Genomic DNA, 19,490 nt, shown 5'->3' on the forward strand with positions numbered 1-19,490 from the left:
CCTCCGGCGGGTCGAACATGCGAACATTCGTGCTGCTTTTCCTTGTGCGCGATATAAACTGGTGTGCAAAACTTAAGGGTGGAAGTAACTTTCGAATGATGAGTCACTCCTAAGTAACATATCTCGATAAAATGTGGACCATAAATAGAAAAAATGCTGCGCTATAACACGAAAGGTAGTGAAACGAACAGAAATGACACTTTTATTCAAAGTTAGTATTTATCAAGGTCCCCCGAATATTTCAAAAGGCACGACGTGGTCTTGTCGTACTAAGTATTCCGCACCAGTGTATATAGCCTGCTTCAATTACTTCGTGTGGGTCACCCCTACAATAGCAATATTCTAGGATGGTTTTTTTTTTAAGGCTACTGAATGGGCATGTACTTCCGTGCTCACATGAAATACGGTCCCCACAAAGAACTTGCGACGTCACGCTAGTTGCCTTGGCAGATATACACTGATGATCAAAACGTTATGAGTACTTGCTTAATAGCTTGCTTGTCCATCTTTGGACCACAATACATCAATGAGTCTGCGTGTCTGACTGTTTGTTGGTAGCTTTGTGGAGGTATGTGGCATTGCCGGCCGGAGTGGCCGAGCGGTTCTAGGCGCTGCAGTCTGGAATCGAGCGACCGCTACGGTAGCAGGTTCGAATCTTGCCTCGGGCATGGATGTGTGTGATGTCCTTAGGTTAGTTAGGTTTAATTAGCTCTAAGTTCTAGGGCACTGATGACCTCAGAAGTTAAGTCGCATAGTGCTCAGAGCCATTTATGTGGCATTAATCTCTACGCATAGGTCATGTAATTCCCGTAAATAACGGGCAGCTGGTCTGTGTACCCCGTGATGGAGCCCGATAGCGACCAGATGGTACTATAGGACTTACTTCAGGCCCGATATAAACATAAGTTCACTATAATGCACCTCAAGCCACTGTAGCACGGTTGTGGCTCCGACACACGGACAGTTATACTGCAGAAAAATGACATCAGCATCGGGGAAGACATCAAGCGTGAAGGGATGCATGTGGTTCGCAGCTGTCATTACTACCAGAGGTCTCATGCAACCGCAGGAGAATGTCACCCATAGAGTCTGCGTTCGTGGCGCGCTGCACGTTTTTGAGTCGCCGTTCACCTCGATGACAGTGTTTGTGGAGACGACCGACGACCTAGTGTAGTAAAAATGTGATTCACCCAAGAGCCGACACGTTGTCATTGATCGACGTCGAGTTACGATAGTCCGGTGCTCTCTGCAATCGTAATTGACGATGTCTTTCGGTCAACATTGGAAACGATGGTGAAAGCGCAAAAAATTCAAGACTTGACAAGTAAGGAACTTTCAATTTTAAAACGGCTGAAGGCCCATTATTTAAAGCCCAACTAAAAGCATACAAATTCAAACCATCGGCTACGAGCCATTAAAATACGCAATCAAACACCAATAAGAAAAGCAGTACAGCCTGGTAGCAGAGCGTGGTTGAGCCGTCCGTGGCTCGTGTTCGTGCCACCTCTTATTTAACATCTTGTAATTTTTTTTACCGTACTGCTACCTCGTTATGTTAATTTTCAATTACTGGTGTCGCTGAGTTGCTGCCTTGCCTGCCCGTGAGCGGCAGCAGCAGCGCTTTTCAATATAAGCCCTGCCGTATTATTTTTGCTGGACTGAGTGTTGATCAGTCAGTTGGAACGTACCAGCAGTTAGTTCGGATCTGGCAGTGCAAGTTCAACAATGTACGATTACCGGTGTTCTCCGAAGCACCTCTTTCGGCAGAGAACCCACAGACCACCATCTATCCTACTTTACAGACCACACAAGCCTCCAAACCCCACATTCTGTGAGGAGTTGTGGACGCCCGACTATTTAGCGCCTAGTGGTAGTGTCACTGTCCTTCTACCTCTTTCCATAGGTGCTCACGACAGTACCACGTGAACATTCGTCCATCTTCGTCGTTTTCGAGATACTCGTCCACAGGCTTTCCGTAATAGTAATCTCCCCTTTCTCAAAATCGCTTATGTCAATGGATTTCCTCATTTGCAGCCCATGTCTTCGCTGGGATGATCCACCGTCCGTGTCTGCTACGCTTACATACTTTTTTTACAGCCTGGCGGCATCCAACGTGGCGGTGAGCAATGGTCATAGTGGTTTGGCTGTTCAATGTATCTCGCGAACGCTCGGCTACGACTGGAGCCAGGCGGGAAATCAGTATGTCAGTGAGAATGTAGCCACTAGCCCTTAACTTTGTAATATGTTATCGAGAGCGTGAGTATATTAGACGCACAGCTACGAAGTATTACAGTTGTCTAATACAACCGCTGGAGACAGTCGCTGGGACTCGTGTAAGACGTGTTGTGTCACGTGTTGCGACGCACGCCGCAGGGTCCGTATACGTCGTTGACCTCGGTTTTCCTGTTCTGTCCTCACACACTCGGTAACAAAGTGAAAAAAATGAAATATGCGTATGGCGTTTGCGGCCGGGGTCCCCCTTCCGGCAAATTCAACCGCCTGGTAAGTCTTTTTAGATGACGCCGCATCGGCGACTTGCACGTCGATGATGATGAAATGTTGATTATGACAGCACATCCGCGAGTGAACCGAGAGGGGGAAATATTTTGGTGCGATTTGTGCCCTCCGCCACACACCGCTTGGTGGCTAGCGGAGTATATACGTAGATACACGCAGCGGAGAAAATTCCCGACCCGGCTGGGAATCGAACCCGGGGCCCCGAGAGCGAGAGTAACCATCTGTGATTACGAGATCACGATCTACTGCCTACAACAATTTAATTCATCTTGAATAATAACCGGTTGAATGCTCTAGCAAATAATTTATTTAACTACCGATTTCGTAGCCTAGAAGCCCCATCATCAGATTAAATCTGCTGTACAAAAATTTGCCATACTCATTAAAATAGCGGCCTCTCTAGATTTACGTCGTGCATCCGTTTTGCTTCGCAAGATATCCTGTCTTGTTGGTTTGGCAGCTTGATAGTTTAAAAGGAGGGAAATAGCTTTAATGAATGCTTCTCTGAGATTCAGCCGGCCGCTGGTGGCCGAGCGGTTCTAGGCGCTTCAGTGCGGAACCGCGAAACTGCTACGGTCGCAGGTTCGAATCCTGCCTGAGGCATGGATGTGTGTGATGTCCTTAGGTTAGTTAGGTTTAAGTAGTTCTAACTTCTAGCGGTCTGATGACCTCAGATGTTAAGTCCCGTAGTGCTCAGAGTCATTTGAACCATTTCTGAGATTCAAAAGCAAATAAGATGCGCTCTTTGTTTTGCCAGGCCTATAAGATGACGTAATAATGCAATTGATGGACATTCTCTGAGTGGATATTAAAGTAAATGTACAGTACTCATTCAAACAGTTGTATCCATATACGAACATACATGGTGACGATTGAAACTTCCTGGCAGATTAAAACTGTGTGCCGGACCGAGACTCGAACTCGGGACCTTTGCCTTCCGCGGGCAAGTGCTCTACCAACTGAGCTACCCAAGCACGACTCACGCCCCGTCCTCACAGCTTTACTACTGCCAGTACCTCGTCTCCCACCTTCCAAACTTTACAGAAGCTCTCCTACGAACCTTGCAGAACTAGCACTCCTGAGAGAAAGGATATTGCACTTGGCCGCGAAAGGCAAAGGTCCCGAGTTCGAGTCTCGGTTCGGCACACAGTTTTTATCTGCCAGGAAGTTTCATATCAGCGCTCACTGCGCTGCAGAGTGAAAATCTCATTCTGGAAACATCCCCCAGGCTGTGGCTAAGCCATGTCTCCGCAATATCATTTCTTTCAGGAGTGCTGCATGACCCGCTGTCGGAACATCGATGTTGTCGATAATCTCCTGAATGGCTGTTTTCAGCTCAGCAGTGGTTTTGGAGTTATTGCTGTACACATTGTCGTTAATATAGCTCCAAAAAAAGGAGTCGCACGTGTTCAGCTCCGGAGAATATGGCGGCCAATTGAGGCCTATGGCAGTAGCCTCTTCGTACCCCAGAGCCAGAATGCGGTCCAGGACATCAAACACTCTCCTGCTTCGATGGTGTCAAGCTTCGTCTTGCATGAACCACATCGTGTCGAAATCAGGGTCACTGTGTATAAGGAGGATGAAATCATCTTCCAAAACCTTCACATACCGTTCGGTAGTCACCGTGTCAGCAAGGAATTATCTCGTGAATGGACATAGCGCACCACACAGTCACCCCTTTCTCGATCGCGAAAAACTGACCTTAGTCACCCAAATGCGCCAATTTTGCTTATTGACGAACCCATCCAAATGAAAGTTCGCTTCGTCGCTAAACCAAACCATATTCACATCAAATTAATTTCCATCATGCCCCGCGGCAGGTGCAACCTGAACGTCCCAAAGCAAACCGTTCAGAAGCTATGATGATGCTACGGTCGCAGGTTCGAATCCTGCCTCGGGCATGGATGTATGTGATCTCCTTAGGTTAGTTAGGTTTCAGTAGTTCTAAGTTCTAGGGGACTGATTACCTCAGATGTTAAGTCCCATAGTGCTCAGAGCCATTTGAAACAAGCTATGATGATTTTATTTCATACAGTTGGATAATTGACACCCTATATATATATATATATATATATATATATATATATATATATATATATATATATATATATATATATGCATAAATGTGTACGTACACATACATACAGGGTGTTTAAAAAATGACCGGTATATTTGAAACGGCAATACAAACTAAACGAGCAGCGATAGAAATACACCGTTTGTTGCAATATGCTTGGGACAACAGTACATTTTCAGGCAGACAAACTTTCGAAATTACAGTAGTTACAATTTTCAACAACAGATGGCGCTGCGGTCTGGGAAACTCTATAGTACGATATTTTCCACATATCCACCATGCGTAGCAATAATATGGCGTAGTCTCTGAATGAAATTACCCGAAACCTTTGACAACGTGTCTGGCGGAATGGCTTCACATGCAGATGAGATGTACTGCTTCAGCTGTTCAATTGTTTCTGGATTCTGGCGGTACACCTGGTCTTTCAAGTGTCCCCACAGAAAGAAGTCACAGGGGTTCATGGCTGGCGAATAGGGAGGACAATCCACGCCGCCTCCTGTATGTTTCGGATAGCCCAAAGCAATCACACGATCATCGAAATATTCATTCAGGAAATTAAAGACGTCGGCCGTGCGATGTGGCCGGGCACCATCTTGTATAAACCACGAGGTGTTCGCAGTGTCGTCTAAGGCAGTTTGCACCGCCACAAATTCACGAAGAATGTCCAGATAGCGTGATGCAGTAATCGTTTCGGATCTGAAAAATGGGCCAATGATTCCTTTGGAAGAAATGGCGGCCCAGACCAGTACTTTTTGAGGATGCAGGGACGATGGGACTGCAACATGGGGCTTTTCGGTTCTCCATATGCGCCAGTTCTGTTTATTGACGAAGCCGTCCAGGTAAAAATAAGCTTCGTCAGTAAACCAAATGCTGCCCACATGCATATCGCCGTCATCAATCCTGTGCACTATATCGTTAGCGAATGTCTCTCGTGCGGCCGGCCGCGGTGGTCTCGCGGTTCTAGGCGCGCAGTCCGGAACAGTGCGACTGCTACGGTCGCAGGTTCGAATCCTGCCTCAGGCATGGCTGTGTGTGATGTCCTTAGGTTAGTTAGGTTTAAGTAGTTCTAAGTTCTAGGGGACTGACCACAGCAGTTGAGTCCCATAGTGCTCAGAGCCATTTGAACCATTTGTCTCTCGTGCAGCAATGGTAGCGGCGCTGAGGGGTTGCCGCATTTGAATTTTGTATGGATAGAGGTGTAAACTCTGGCGCATGAGACGATACGTGGACGTTGGCGTCATTTGGACCGCAGCTGCAACACGGCGAACGGAAACCCGAGGCCGCTGCTGGATCACCTGCTGCACTAGCTGCGCGTTGCCCTCTGTGGTTGCCGTACGCGGTCGCCCTACCTTTCCAGCACGTTCATCCGTCACGTTCCCAATCCGTTGAAATTTTTCAAACAGATCCTTTATTGTATCGCTTTTCGGTCCTTTGGTTACATTAAACCTCCGTTGAAAACTTCGTCTTGTTGCAACAACACTGTGTTCTAGGCGGTGGAATTCCAACACCAGAAAAATCCTCTGTTCTAAGGAATAAACCATGTTGTCCACAGCACACTTGCACGTTGTGAACAGCACACGCTTACAGCAGAAAGACGACGTACAGAATGGCGCACCCACAGACTGCGTTGTCTTCTATATCTTTCACATCACTTGCAGCGCCAACTGTTGCTGAAAATCGTAACTACTGTAATTTCGAAAGTTTGTCCGCCTGAAAATGTACTGTTGTCCCAAGCATATTGCAACAAACGGTGTATTTCTATCGCTGCTCGTTTAGTTTTTATTGCCGTTTCAAATATACCGGTCATTTTTGAAACACCCTGTACATTTAAATACACACACACACACACACACACACACACACATATATATATATATATATATATATATATATATATATATATATGACACAATGTTTTCTGCTATCTCATTAGTCATTGTATTAGAGAATAGTATCGTTCACTTCTACCAGAAGGCTTTGATTCAAGGGACGAATTTTCAGTTTAGTGGGCTGCGCGGGAGAACGGTGAATCCTGAGATGACGTAATAGGACCCGCTGGCGAGTTTAAAGCGAGAGTACAGAGATCATTTCTCATCTCTAGTGCGACACTGAGGACAGGTCGAGAGTCATGATTGACTGGTTGGTTGGTTCATTCGATGGAGAACATGCCAGTAAAAGGCTATCGATAATTTCGTCCTCGTGTTTTAATCACGCCTGTGCTTTGTATTAAGAAACGGATTGCAGCAGATCTTGGCGTGCGGGAAACATTGCGATGCCCATTCGCTTCTCAGCAGTCGGCAGTGAAGCAATGTGACCGTGAAGTGCGTGCAGCCGGAACCTGCGCGACCGCAGTGACGTCACGGCCACGTGGGCCGGTCTCCTGCCGCTGGCCTACCACAGCGCTGCAGCCCGAGCCACGCCCACCAGCGAGCCCGCCGCTGAGTCAGCACACTCCTGGATCACTTCCCCAGCCGTCTGCGTTGGCCTGATGCAACTGCAACATACCCACTGCTGCCGAAAACGAAATGCATCACGATGCTCCACTGAATCAATGGGCTGCCGCATTTTGTTTTGAATCCTCTATCGACTTCCTGCGGTAATGTGGTGCAGGGATCACCGTGTACGAAGACTGTACTTGCATACCTGCAAACAGACCAAAAATTAATTGCGCAAATTTATTTCTTCCGAGGTGATAATTAAAATTCTTCGATTACCTCTGGCTCATTTCAGACTGTTGTATACAATAGCTGACCACTCTAAATTATTAAATAGTTAAGCTGGTATGGCCGGCCGCTGTGGCCGAGCGGATCTAGGCGCTTCAGTCTCGAACCGCGCGACCGCTACGGTCGCAGGTTCGCATCCTGCCTCGGGCATGGGTGTGTGTGATGTCCTTAGGTTAGTTAGGTTTAAGTACTAAGTTCTAGGGGACTGATGACCTCAGATGTTAAGTCCCATAGTGTTCAGAGCCATTTGAACCATTAAGCTGGCATGTCTCGTTCCCAGAGGTAACAAAAATTTCATTTTCAATATTTCATATAATTACTAACCAAATTCAAAAAATTTAATATGCTGTCTTTATCTACTCATTAAGAGTTATATCTCACGTGTAAGGTTTAACACAGTAAGACAGTTATTACAAGTGCAAACTGTGTATACTTGAGGTGACAGAAGGCATAGGATATCTCTTAATATCGTGTCTGACCACATTTTGCCTGGCGTGGAGCAGAGACTGATGGCCTCAAGAAGTCGTAAGTCCCCTGCAGAAATACTGAGAAAGTGTTAACTCCGCAGAATGTTGTGCGCGAACTGACTTCACGATCATGTCCCATATTGTTCGAAGGGATTCATATCGCGCGGATCTGGGTGACCAAATCATTCCTTCGAATTGTCCAGAATGTCCTTTAAACCGATCACGAACAATTTTAGCTCGGTGACACGGCGAACTGCCACCCATAAAAATTCCATTGTTTTTTTTTGGGAATATGAAGCCCATGAATGGCTGCAAAAGGTCTTCAAGTAGCTGAACATTAGCATTGCAGTTAATGAAAGGTTCATTTGTTGCAGGCATCACTATGGAGCCAACACTAGCTTGCACAGTGCCTTGTTGACAGCTTGCGTCCATGGCTACGTGTGGTCAGCGACACAATCGGACTCTTATCATCAACCTACACCATCTGAAATCGGGACTCATCTGGCCACGCCACGGTTCCCCAGTCGTCTAGGGCCCACGAGAGGTGTTCTAAGGCCATGACGCGCTGTTAGCAAAGGCACTCGCATCGGCCATAGCCCATTGTCACCAATTTCCGCCGATATCCTAACGGATACGTTAGTCTTACATCCCACAATGACTTCTGCGAATATTTCATGCAGTGTTGCTTGTCTGTTAGCACTAACAGCTCTACGCAAGAGCTGCTGCTCTCGGTCGTTAAGTGAAGGCCGTCGGCCACTAAGTTGTCCTGAAATTTGGTATTATCGGCAGACTATTGACGATGTCAATCTCGGAATATTGAATTCCCTAACGATTTCCCAAATGGAATTCCACAGCCACTGAGCTCACTAACCTGTAAAATTAATAAATTAAAAAATAACATAAAAAATTAAGACATTATGTCAAGTTAAAAGTTGAACGAATAAATGTAATAAATGAATATACAGGTGAATGGAAAGTCCATGTGGAAAGAATAACAGAACAGGGATTTACGCTACAGGCTATGAAAATGTACCACACGGGAAAACCAGTCTCTGAAGTCCAAGAAGAGACGACATAAATAAGGCAACCCACGAAGACGAAATAGGCACCACGCATAGTCTCTGGAAATGAAAATGATGAGGATGAGAACAAAACCTCTTTCCGTTCAACCAAGGTGCGTTTTGTGTTGGCCCATAGGATAATAAAGAAATGTTTCTGGATCTCTCGTCGTACTTTTCTAAGGATACACTACAATCCCCCTTCCACAGCGTCTAAGTACGCCATTCTGCGGCGTATCGCTTTCGTTAGCAAGCGTCACAGTGTTTGAAATTATCCAGACAGGAACTTCCGTCTCACTATCAGAGATAACCGTGTCGGCCACATGTGGAAGCGTTACAAAGAGGAAAGAGCGAAGAGGGAAACGGTTTAATTTCTTGGTACACGGAAGGGTGCAATGGAGACGGGATGTTGCAATTCATTTACGGAGAAACGCCGGTTTCTCACTCCAGGCGGTAAGGAAGGCCTCTGTTCTTCCCCCACTTTAGAGCAGATGGTGAGACAAAGCCCTGTGGCTACAACGCAATGAGTGCCAGTTTTTCTTCACCAGCACGCAACTCTGCTTGGTCTTGATTCTGGTCTATTCTGATCTCACACCTTGTACGCCTGTCTTGCATGGTTTCCATCGATTTATGAAGCTGATGCTCCATTTCTATATATTTTTGTGTTATCCACAAGTCTTGTCAAATGATGTATCACAAAACACAAATAAATTCTGATTGTACGTACCCAGAATATTGCCCCAATTCGTACTTCTCAAAAGATGAATTAAACAGATGATAATGTCACTCTCGCTGAGGAATAGCTGGAATTGTTAAAATTGAACAAATTTCCAGGGCCCAATGGAATCCCTATAAGATTCCACATTCAATTTGCGGCTAAGTTAGCCTCTCGTATAACTATAATCAATCAATGATTGTCCACGACACGCCAGTTTACAAGAAGGAGAGTAGAAGTGATCCACAAAACTACAGTACAATAGTTTTAACATCCATCTGTTGTACAATCTGACAGCATATTCTGAGATGAAACATAGTGAGGTACATCGAACAGAATGACCTCCTCCATTCCAATCAGCACCGCTTCTGGAAATACCGATCCTGTGAAATCTAACTCGCACTTTTCTCAAATGACGTACTGATAGCCACGTCAGGTAGATGCAGTATTTCTCGACTTCCGGAAAGCATTTGACTCAGTACCTCATCCACAGATATCATCAAAAGTACGATTGTATGAGGTACGAAACGAAGTTTGTGACTGGACTGATTTCTTGGCTGGGGAACGCAGCATGTTGTCTTGTGTGGAGAGTCACCGACAGACGTGGAAGTAACTACTGGTGATGCTAGGGTAGTGTGTTGAATCTCTTGCTGTTCGTGTTGTATTTTAACCACCTGGCGGACAACCTTAATACTAACATCATGTTTTCGCAGATAAGTGAGTTATCTACAGTGAAGTACTGACTGAAACAAGCTATACAAATATTCAATCGGATCTTAATACGGTTTTCAAGTGTTGTAAAGGCTGACAACTTGAGTTAAATGTTCAGAAATGTAAAACTTTGCGTTTCACAAAATGAAAAATCGTTGTACATATGACAACATTACCAATGTGACACAGTTGGATTCGGTAAATTCATACAAATATCTGTGTGTAACGCATTGTAGGGACATGAAACAGAACGATCACATAGTCGCCGGTAGTTGACTTCGGTTTATTGATAGAGTACTAGGGAAATTCAATCAGTCTACAAAGGAGATTGGTTACAATTCACTCTCGGGACCCATCCTAGAATACTGTTCAAGTATGAGAGACCGTACCAGATAGCACTAACAGGGAATACTGAACGTATACAGAGAAGACAGACAATGGGAACAGCAAGGACTCAACACACTTACCAGGTATATACTCGAAGTTACTTCTATATTTGTGGATGACTCTCCACCCAAGATAATATGCTGCGTTCCACCTGAGAAGAAAACCTCAGTCTAGTCGCAAATTTCGTTTGATACCCCATACAATCTTACTTTTGATCATATGCTGCTGAATCAAATGCTTTTCGGAAATCGAGAAATACTTCACTACCTGACTACCTTGATGTCATCTGTGGCTTTCAGTGTGTCATACGAGAAAGGTGTGAGTTGTGTTTCACACGATCGATGTTCGCAGAATCTGTGCTGGTTGGAATGGAGGAGGTCATTTTGCTCGAAACATTATGTTTGATGTCAGGATATGTTCTAAGATTCTGCGGCAAATGGATGTCAAGGGTACTGGACACTAGTTCGGGATCACTTCTGCTACGTTCCTTGTAGATGGGATGACCTGTGCTTTCTTCCAACTACTGGGTATTCTTTTTGTCAAAGATACTTATTGTAAATTATAGTTCAAAGAGGGGCTAGCTCAGCCGCAAATTCAATCTAGAATCTAATAGGGATTCCATTGAGCTTCGTTCAATTTTAACAATTTCAGCTGTTTCTCAATTCCACTGCCACTGTTATCTATGTCACTCATGTTACTGTACTCAAACCCGGAAGTAGCCAGGAGGGAAAATACACTTTCAGGTTCCCCGTGATTTCTCTAATCCTGTTAAGGTGAATCTCGTGACGTTTTGTATGAGAACACGATTTTCCAGAACGCCTTCGTCGTGGCGGTACTTAGACTTAATGACCTCGACGCTAGCAGGACGCTAAACCTTAGTCGTCCTCCATAGCGCTGACTCACAATCGAAGACAACGACTGAACAATAAAACTTCTGCACAGCCAGCTGTGCGCGAGGTAAAACTACACCTAGTGTTATCTTCTATTTCTTACTCTCCTCAATCAGTCAAGTCCGCAGACGCGGTGTATATCCGGCCAGTCACTTCTTTTTGGTGGCTAGCACCGCACGTTCGGCGGTACACGAACAGCCCATTATCTGAATCACTGTTTCACTTCCACGGATTTCACGTCGGTAGCTAGATTGTATCTCTTTCTTTATCGCCCATTACTTTGATTTTGCTGCTATATAGATCCCGGATACAGCCATTTTTCTCATTTTCTTGAGATCTCATATTCTCACATGGTTTCCATACTTTTCTTGTTGGAACACGTGAGGCAATACTAACCTTACGACTTATCTTAGAAGAAAGATTAAGGAAAGGCAAACCTACGTTTCTAGCATTTGTAGACTTAGAGAAAGCTCTTTCAAATCCTAAAGGAGGCAGGGGTAAAATACAGGGAGCGAAAGGCTATTTACAATTTGTACAGAAATCAGATGGCAGTTATAAGAGTCGAGGGGCATGAAAGGGAAGCAATGGTTGGGAAGGGAGTGAGACAGGGTTGTAGCCTCTCCCCAATGTTATTCAATCTGTATATTGAGCAAGCAGTAAAGGAAACAAAAGAAAAATTCGGAGTAGGGGTTAAAATCCTTGGAGAAGAAATAAAAACTTTGAGGTTCGCCGATGACATTGTAATTCTGTCAGAGACAGCAAAGGACTTGGAAGAGCAGTTGAACGGAATGGACAGTGTCTTGAAAGGAGGATATAAGATGAACATCAACAAAAGCAAAACGAGGATAATGGAATGTAGTCGAATTAAGTTGGGTGATGCTGAGGGAATTAGATTAGGAAATGAGACACTTAAAGTAGTAAAGGAGTTTTGCTATTTGGGGAGCAAAATAACTGATGATGGTCGAAGTAGAGAGGATATAAAATGTAGACTGGCAATGGCCAGGAAAGCGTTTCTGAAGAAGAGAAATTTGTTAACATCGAGTTTAGATTTAAATGTCAGTAAGTCGTTTCTGAAAGTATTTGTATGGAGTGTAGCCATGTATGGAAGTAAAACATGGACGATAAATAGTCTGGACAAGAAGAGAATAGAAGCTTTTGAAATGTGGTGCTACAGAAGAATGAAGAAGATTAGATGGGTATATCACATAACTAATGAGGAGGTATTGAATAGAATTGGGGAGAAGAGGAGTTTGTGGCACAACTTGACAAGAAGAAGGGACCGTTTGGTAGGACATGTTCTGAGGCATCAAGGGATCACATATTTATCATTGGAGGGCAGCGTGGAGGGTAAAAATCGTAGAGGGAGACCAAGAGATGAATAGATGAATTCACTAAGCAGATTCAGAAGGATGTAGGTTGCAGTAAGTACTGGGAGACGAAGAAGCTTGCACAGGATAGAGTAGCATGGAGAGCTGCATCAAACTAGTCTCAGGACTAAAGACCGCAGCAACAACAATATCACTATTTAGACCGCGTTTCCATAGACATGAATTCTTATTCGCCCATTTCCCCACCGCCATACGCATTAATCAGTTTACATGTGGAAACAGCCCAGTTGTTCGCTGTAATGCCACCTTACGCGTTAGTTACGACAGGTGTTTAACTTCGTCGCATGATGTCGCTTCACTTACAACTGCCTACGAGCTTCAAAAACTGGCGCTGCGAGGATCTGTTCTCTTGAATCGTTTGTTTATGTAGGTGAAAAGTTGGCGACACGCCAAAATAATGAAATAAGACTTCCCCGAATAGGGGCCTCCGGCCAACGATGCCATACTCTCATGTCATTTGTTTCTTTTTTTTAATCGAAAGCCATTATAACTTAAGCTTCTTGAAAAGAGATTTACAATTTGTGAAACTGTTCATGAAAAGAATAATAATTTGTGAGAAATGTGAATAATATTGAGACTCTGCAATTTCGCACTCATTGCCACGAAAAATTAACGTAATGGAGCGGAAACTGCTTAGATCCGACGGACTCGGTCTTAGAGTTAACGATAAGTTGTCCCAATTTTTAATCAGTATTTGATCTCTGTACTTCTATTTTAAGGATCTCGTGAATGTCATTAAAAGAATTCGATTTGGATAGGAAGAGAAGATGAAGGCGTCATGGTCAATAGAACAACTATGACTGGGTGTGTCTATGTACTGTGCGTAACTCCTTTATTTACTAAAAATAACCCCCCGCCCCCTCTCCCCACCGAGACCTCCCATCTCCCTCCAGATTAATTTAGGTGTTCATGCAAATGACAGGAATGGAGTTATGTTAATGACACCGAATCATCCTAAGCGAGGACCGTCCTCATACGCTGACCCGCCGAAGTCTGCCCTGGTGACCTTGACCGAGGGCAGCGGTCTGCGCCCTGCTGCTCCTACTGACGCAACGCGCCGCCTGGGAGTCTCTCTCTCGCTGCAGGCCAGTTCTCGGTAGAGCTTCCGTCACTACCGCTGACTGCCGCAAGCGTCAGGATTACTCAGCGACCAGTCCAGTTCTTCGACCGCGTCATCGACTTCCGGCAGAGACGCGGCAATTCGAACGATTTGACTCGCACTTTAAAGGCATTTCCTCCTGTTCTCCGTCACTTCTGCTAATTCTCTCCGCCCGCCAGCATTGTTTCCTCATTTCTGACAAGTTATGAAGTAACGTAGACCTACCCGTGTATTCCCGCTTTTGTGCACTTAACTTCCTCATCTAACTCAGAAGAGAAACACGGAGTGGTCGCGTCAGAAACACGGAGTGGTCGCGTCAGATCCAGAGACTTGACAAAGCACACCTAGCAGACAAACTCTTCCACCACTGCGAAGCAGGAGGAGAGACTGTACCGCCAGCTCCTGAGCAAATTCTTAATAGTGCTCCGCGGGAAACATTATTTTTTATTTAGATGACAGAACAGCCGTTACATAAGTTTGTTTTGAATCATCAGTCTGCTGACTGGTTCGGTGTGGCCTGTCACTAACTGCTCTGCTGTGCCAACCTCTTCATCTCAGAGTAGCCGCGCCCGGGTTCCCGGGTTCGATTCCCGGCGGGGTCAGGGATTTTCTCTGCCTCGTGATGACTGGGTGTTGTGTGATGTCCTTAGGTTAGTTAGGTTTAAGTAGTTCTAAGTTCTAGGGGACTGATGACCATAGATGTTAAGTCCCATAGTGCTCAGAGCCATTTGAACCATTTGAATCAGAGTAGCAGTTGCAACCTACGTCCTCAGTTATTTGCTGGATGTATTCCAGTCCCTGTCTTCCTCTACAGCTTTAACCGTTAACAGTGTCCTATAGTACCATTGGAGTTATTCCCTGATGACTTAACACATGTACTAACATCCTGTCCCTCCTTTTTGTAAGTGTTTCCCATATCTTCATTTCTTCGACGATTGTGCGGACAACCTCTTCATTCCTCACATTATCAGTTCACTTACTTTCCTACGTTCTTCTGTAGCAACAAATCCCAGACGCTTCGACTCTCTTCTGTTCCGGTTTTCCCACTGTCCGTGACTCACTACCATACAACGCTCTGCTCCAAGCGTACATTCTGAGTAGGTCGGTTGGTTGATTGGGGGAAGGGGACAAACAGCGAGGTCATCGATCCCATCGGATTAGAAAAGGACGAGGAAGGAAATCGGCCGTGCCCTTTCAAGGAACCAACCCGGCATTTGCCTGAAGCGACTTAGGGAAATCACGAAAAACCTAAATCAGGATGGTAGAACGCGGGTTTGAATCGTCATCTTCCCGAATGCGAGTCCAGTGTGGTAACCACTGCGCCATCTGGCTCAGCACGTTCTGAGTAATTTCTTCCCCAAACTGAAACCTGCGTTTGGTGCTAGCAGACTTCACCTGGCCAGGAGCGTTCTTTTTGCCAGCTCTAGTCTGGTTTATGTCCGCCTTGCTCCGTCCGTCATGGGCTATTTCGCTGCCGAGGTAGCAGAAGTCCTTAACTGCTTCTACTTTCTGATGCCCAATTTTGATGTTAAGCTTTTCGCTAGTCTCATTTCTGCTACTTCTTATTACTGTTCAGTTTATTGTCAGTCCATATGGACTGTTCGTTCTATTCACTGGGTTCTGTAATTCTTCTTCACCTTCCCCGAGGATAGCAACGTTATCGGGGAACCTTATCGTTGATGTCATTTCGCCCTAAATTTTAATCCCAATCATGAACCTTTCACTTATTTCCGTTATTCCCTTCTTCGATGTGTAGCTTGGGGACACTCCTGTCTTGCACTGCATAGGATACCTCACCTAAACTGTTAGCCTCAAGAACTTCCAGAACTGTTTAAGATACATTAATTCAGTTTTATACCGGACGAATTTTAAGAAAAAAATGTAAACGTTGTATAATGTTGTTGGCTGAGATGCCCACCGTGGTGTTTTCAGCTGCCTGTCAGAAATTGTGTTCTTCATGGGCAAACTTTAGCCACTTTCTGTCCGGATATGTGAAAGCTGTATCATATGTGTAGACCTATTTGTAGAGTGTAGGTGAGTGTGATGGATGCCTTTGTGGTGCAGTTTTATGAATATTACGTTTATGTTGTATGATGAAGATGGGAGAAAGGAGAGGGTGAAACAAGCTGGTGGCATATAGCCTAAGCCCCTCAAATGGCCCCAAAGAGACAGCCGAGAACATCCCCATCAGATGGACGGATCACCGTTAACTGTGACACATGCCTTCACTTTGAGACGTTGTGGAGAGGTTTGGAATTTATTCTAGGACGTTAGCGTAAAGACTGGTGGTTATAAACTTTACATCAACACCTCCCATCCCCTTTGCCGGCCAGATACTGGCAGTAAAGATTTCATCTTCCACCAGATTTAAACCGACGTACCTCCGGGTCGAGCGCCACCACACAGGAACGTGCTAGCGATCTCGACTACGAAGGCGGGTAAATGTAAGAGAGTCTTAACTAAATGACATACACTCTGTTGTCATCGCAGTGTTAACGGCAGAAGTATTGGTATCAACTTCCATTTTTCAAATGGACCTATAGTTATGAATACTACAATACCATGGATTTGAAAGACACAAATTGGCTGGTTCAAAATGGTTCAAATGGCTCTGAGCACTATGGGGCTCAACATCTTAGGTCATAAGTCCCCTAGAACTTAGAACTACTTAAACCTAACTAACCTAAGGACATCACACACACCCATGCCCGAGGCAGGATTCGAACCTGCGACCGTAGCAGACCCGCGGTTCCGGACTGCAGCGCCAGAACCGCTAGACCACCGCGGCCGGCAAAGACACAAATTCGACGGCGTTCTGCTCTTTGGAATTGGATAACTAGCTTTGCTGAGATTTCGGTATACAGAAACTTTGGATTTTTTGTATTCAAAATAAAATAAGTTACTGGCTTATGAGGAAGTTTCTGTACCGTTAAACAGCTGTCGCTCAAGGCCGCTGCGTTGCTCTAGCAAGCTGCAACTAAACTTGAGACTGACTACAGTTCTACAAATGGTAGACACACAAAATGCAAAGCGGAATTATGGCGCTGGATCCGCACTCGGGAATGCCGGGATAAAGGCACCACAGGCGCAAAGATGCGAGTTGGTACCAGTGCCGTAGATACTCGCACCTTGCGCGAGCTCCACCAACGCCACGAGCGGCGCTGAGGATGAAGATATCGACGTCGCCTCGTCCAATTGCCGGCCGAGTATAGTCCGACAATGACCAGACGACAACGGACAGAAGCCTGCTCGGAAGACAGAAGAGCAGCTCTCACCCACTTGGTTATAGACCATCGTCCAGGGCTGACTTAGACAAGGAACGTCGTTTACTGAACTCTTAAAAGTGAACAGTTGTAAATTACATTTATTATGTACTGTGAAGTTAACCTACGATTCTTTGCACTTAGCCATTTACGGCCTTTTTTATGTTATATTACACTGAAGCGCCAAAGAAACTGGCATAGGAAACCGTATTCAAATACAGAGCTACGTAAACAGGTAGAATACGGCGCTGCGGTCGGCAACACTTACGTAAGACAACAAGTGTCTGGTGCAGTTGTCAGCTCGGTTACTGCTGCTAAATTGGCACACTATCAAGATTTAAGTGAGTCTGAACGTGGTGTTATAGTCGGCGTGCGAGCGAGGACACAGCATCTCCGAGGTAGCGATGAAGTGGGGATTTTCCCGTTCGACCAATTCACCAGTGTACCGTGAATATCAGGAATCCGGTAAAACATCAAATCTCCGACATCGCTGCGGCCGGAAAAAGATTATGCAAGAACGGGACCAGCGACGACTGAAGAGAATCGTTCAACGTGACAGAAGGGCAACCTTTCCGCAAATTGATGCAGATTTCAATGCTGGGCCATAAACAAGTGTCAGCGTGCGAACCATTCAACGAAACATCATCGATATGGGCTTTCGGAGCCGAAGGCCCACTCGTGTATCCTTGATGACTGCAGGACAGCCGGCCGCGGTGGCCGAGCGGTTCTGGCGCTTCAGTCTGGAACCGCGCGACTGCTGCGGTCGCAGGTTCGAATCCTGCCTCGGGCATGGATGTGTGTGATGTACTTGGGCTAGTTAGGTTTAAGTAGTTCTAAGTTCTAGGGGACTGATGACCTCAGAAGTTAAATCTCGTAGTGCTCAGAGCCGTTTTGTACGGCAGGATACAAAGCTTTACGCCTCGTCTGAGCCCATCATCACCGACATTCGACTCTTGATTGCTGGATACATGTTGCCTGGTCGGACGAGTCTCGTTTCAAATTGTATCGAGCGGATGGAGACAACCTCATGAATCCATGGAGCTTGCGTGTCAGCGAGAGAGTGTTCAAGCTGGTGGAGGCTCTCTAATGGTGTGAGACGTGTGCAGTTTGAGTAGTATGGGACCCCTGATACGTCTAGACACCACCCTGACAGGTGACACGTACGTAAGCATCCTGTCTCATCACCTGCATCCATTCATGTCCACTGTTCATTCCGACGGACTTGGGGAATTCCAGCTGGACAATGCGACACCCCTCACGTCCTGATTTGCCACAGAATGGCTCCAAGAACACTCTTCTGAGTTTAAATACTTGTGCTGGCCACCAAACTCCCCAGACATGAACATTATTGGGCATATCTGGGGTGCCTCCCAACGTGCTGTTCAGAAGAGATCCCCACCCCCTCGTACTCTTACGGATTTGTGGGCACCCCTGCAGGATTCATGGTGTGAATTCCCTGCAGAACTACATCAGATATTAGTCAGTCCATGGCACGTCGTGTTCGGGCACATCTGAGTGCTCGCGGGGTACCTACACCATATTAGGCAGGTGTATCAGTTTCTTTCGCTCTTCCGTGTACATGCAGTGTTGCAGATGCACTATTTGACAAGTCACAAAGATAAGTAAACCTTTTTAACTCGTCTGTGTGACTGTTACTAATTTGTGTAGGTGTTGTAGAACCTTCGTTCTCCTATCCTGTTATCTGACCCTGGGGCACAGCATGTAATAATGAAAGGTCTATGTTGGATTCCTTTCATGTTAATTTCTTAAATCTGTTGTCATTTTCGGCATAAATTCCACTTCTAAATTTACTGTGGTGTTTCTCACTCTGTGCGGGAGGAGACTGAGCAGTGGAACGTGTTACTTTTAAACATAATCAAGAACGATCTGTCACACTGCTACACTTTAAAACACAGTTTATATGTAATTCATGTCACACAGTCTCATACGGAACCTACATCCGCTTTCTTTTATGTACTGTATATGAGAAGATACTGTCATCCCCCTTCCCTTCTGTGTGAAAGAGCAAATGTATTTCTAGTTGCATGCTTGATGGTAGCAGACAAGCCTGTCTGCTAGAGAACAGTAGGACCAACGCCGGGACAGGTAGCTACGGTATCTAAAAGCAAAGAGGTTTCTATTCTTAGTATGGTCCTGTCCATCCCTTGTCATGTTGGTATAGGAATCTGCCTCTC

At 45.4% G+C, this 19,490-nt stretch overlaps 1 protein-coding gene and 1 non-coding gene across 3 annotated transcripts in view; one reads left to right on the forward strand and one right to left on the reverse strand.

The window, feature by feature from the left end:
* Nucleotides 1-19,490, forward strand: part of LOC126203084 (glucose dehydrogenase [FAD, quinone]-like) — a 195,628-nt gene that overhangs the window by 91,713 nt on the left and 84,425 nt on the right. The window lies entirely within an intron of this gene.
* Trnap-cgg (transfer RNA proline (anticodon CGG)) lies at nucleotides 3,418-3,492 on the reverse strand. The gene has a single exon. It is a non-coding gene; the product is annotated as a tRNA-Pro (tRNA).

Source organism: Schistocerca nitens, chromosome 9 (assembly GCF_023898315.1).
Source record: "Schistocerca nitens isolate TAMUIC-IGC-003100 chromosome 9, iqSchNite1.1, whole genome shotgun sequence".
Lineage (NCBI taxonomy): Eukaryota > Metazoa > Arthropoda > Insecta > Orthoptera > Acrididae > Schistocerca > Schistocerca nitens.